This window comes from Chiloscyllium punctatum, unplaced genomic scaffold, assembly GCF_047496795.1.
Source record: "Chiloscyllium punctatum isolate Juve2018m unplaced genomic scaffold, sChiPun1.3 scaffold_777, whole genome shotgun sequence".
NCBI lineage: Eukaryota > Metazoa > Chordata > Chondrichthyes > Orectolobiformes > Hemiscylliidae > Chiloscyllium > Chiloscyllium punctatum.
The window spans coordinates 20,001-22,500 of NW_027310511.1; the positions used below are offsets into that span (position 1 = coordinate 20,001).

The 2,500-nt window shown below is 48.1% G+C and overlaps 1 pseudogene; it reads right to left on the reverse strand.

The window, feature by feature from the left end:
- Positions 1-2,500, reverse strand: part of LOC140473905 (28S ribosomal RNA) — a 7,618-nt pseudogene that overhangs the window by 1,955 nt on the left and 3,163 nt on the right.

The following is a 2,500-nucleotide window of genomic DNA, read 5'->3' on the forward strand; positions in this document are numbered from 1 at the left end:
AGTATGATGTCCAACCATACTTGCCAACATGCTTCCTCAGCTGTTCGAGGACCACGTTGTGCCTTTTGATTCTCTTGTTCTTTACGTATAGACAGTGGCCCGATATGTGTGCCAGCGTTTCGTTTTGGCTGTTGCACCTTCTGCATCTTTTGTTCGCACGAGGATTGCCCCTGGACAAGGTCGTTCTTGTCGGATACAGATTAGATCTGAGAAGCAGGCTGGCGATAAAGTTTCTCGATCTGGTGTTAGGATGCGGTTTGATCCAGGAATTGGAAATCTTGTCATCCTGGAAGTATTTGATGCCGTCACCTTGGCACAGCATCTTGCCCCATTTCTCGAACTCCCACTCTCGCCACGCTCCGTACTCATTGGGAGGCTTCAGTAAGCGTTGTCTTTGCTTTTCTGACAAATGCCCTCCATCCAGCATTGTTGCCAGTTCCTCCGTGGTAGGTCCAGCGGGTACCTTTTTCTCAACCAGGAAACCTTTAATTTCTCGAAGTACATTGAGTGATCGAAATTCTTCGATGGTTTCCTTATTGCTCTCTTCCCTGAATTGGAAGGACGCTTTGATGATTGGGTCGGTTGAGCGCTCCAGAGATTCTCGCTTTCTAATAATTGCAGATGGAATTTGAATCTCGAGCTTTGGTATTGCCAGACCTCCATCCTTGTTCTTTGAGTACAGTAAACCGTCAGCGACGTGTTGTGGCAAGTGTAGGAATTCTTTTACCGCATTCCGAATGATCTGATCCAGCTTCACCAAGGTGTTCTGAGACGCCTCTGTCAGTATCAGGTGGAAGTACAATCTTGGGATGACATGCACTCTGAGAAGCTCCAGTCTCTGAGTTGGTTTGAGAGGCGCTGATCTTAAGCCTTCAACCCAGGTTTTGAGCTTGTCCTCCCATTCACTCTCTTTAACGCCAGCCCATGGGTCTATCCGGGCTCCCAGGTATTTCTCTGTGTCGCCTGGTGGGATGTATGTGATGGTTTCTTTTCTTATCCTCCATTTTGCCTCATGATTGTACATGAAGGTCTTCCTTTTGCATGTGAAGTGGAAGCCTTTGGTTTTCTTGATATTAATATCTAGGCCTGTCTTATCGCAATAAGACTGGAGGATCTTCAAGTTCTCTTGCATCCCAGCGTGAGAGTTGCTCAGTAGTGCGATATCATCAGCAAAAGCCAATGCTGTACATTTCACCGTTTTGTCTCCAAACGGCATGGTTATTCCCTGGCCTGCCTGCTCCAGGGTACTGATCAGAGGGTCGATTGCGATATTGAATAGCAATGGTGAAAGCGGATCGCCTTGCTTCACGCCTCTCTCGATCTTGATCTGTTCCGTGGGCTTGCCTTTGCCCTCAATCACCGTAGTGTTATTGGTGTAGAGGTCGCGGATCAGATCCACGAAGGCCGTAGGTGTTTTCATCCTCTTTAGCGAGCCAATGAGCAGTTTGTGGCCGACTGAATCGAAAGCTTTGGCCAGATCGACAAAGACAACGGCTAGCTCCTTTCTGTTCTTTTTTGATCCTTTGATGACATTCTGGAGGATAGCAATATTCTCGTTACAGCCCGGCGTGGCTGCCAGGAACCCTTTCTGTCTCGGGTTGATGTTAACCGCCTTGCTTAACCTCTTTGCCATAATTTTAGTGAACAGTCGGAGAAGCATTGGCCCGATTGTGATGGGGCGCCAGTTGTCTAGGTTCTTTAGTCGATCCTTGTCCTCACATTTAGGAATGAGCACTGTCCGGCTCTTTTTCATACTCTCTGGGATAGATCTTGTTTTTAACCACAGGGTGAAGAGGCGAGGTATACGGGAGGCGTCGGTCTCCTGGATGGCTTCTAGGTCTTTCAGCTTTTTGCCATCTGGCCCTGGTGCACTGTGTCTGTCAATTCCTTTCAGGGCTTCTTCTACCTCCTCTTCCCCAATTGGTCCCAGGAGTAGGTTGTCATCAACACGGCCAGCATAACCAGCAAAGTTCCTTATGTCCGCTTTGTTGTTCGCCTTGGACAATTTCTCACGGAATTTGGTTTCCAGTTCCTCTCGTGAGATGGGGCATTGGGATGTATCTGGTGCACCCATTAACTTTCTGGCTAGCTGGCGCCTGTTGTTTCTGTATAGTTCTTGGGCATCTTTATATGCCGCTTTCTTGGTGGCATAACGTTTCTTCGCCCCGTTGTTGTTACCCTTCTTTTCGGCCTTTCGATTGTTCTCTCTTTGCCGTCTGCGGGGGTTTTTCTCGTTATGACCACCGTATATTTCGTCTGTAATACAGTCTACCAAACCCCGAGCTTGAGCCATACAGAGTGGATCATTGGCTTTCTGCAATAGTTCTTCGGCCTTTTTGATGTGTTCATCAACTTCCCTGTGTTTAGGGAGTTTGGCCGGGATTTTGTATGGGACTTGTTGTTCATCTTGTGCAGTCGAGCCATTATCCTCCTCTGGTCTGGTCTCGTGCTCCTCTCTTTCCGATGTTATCGGGGTTGTCGGGGCTGCTACCTGTGTAAG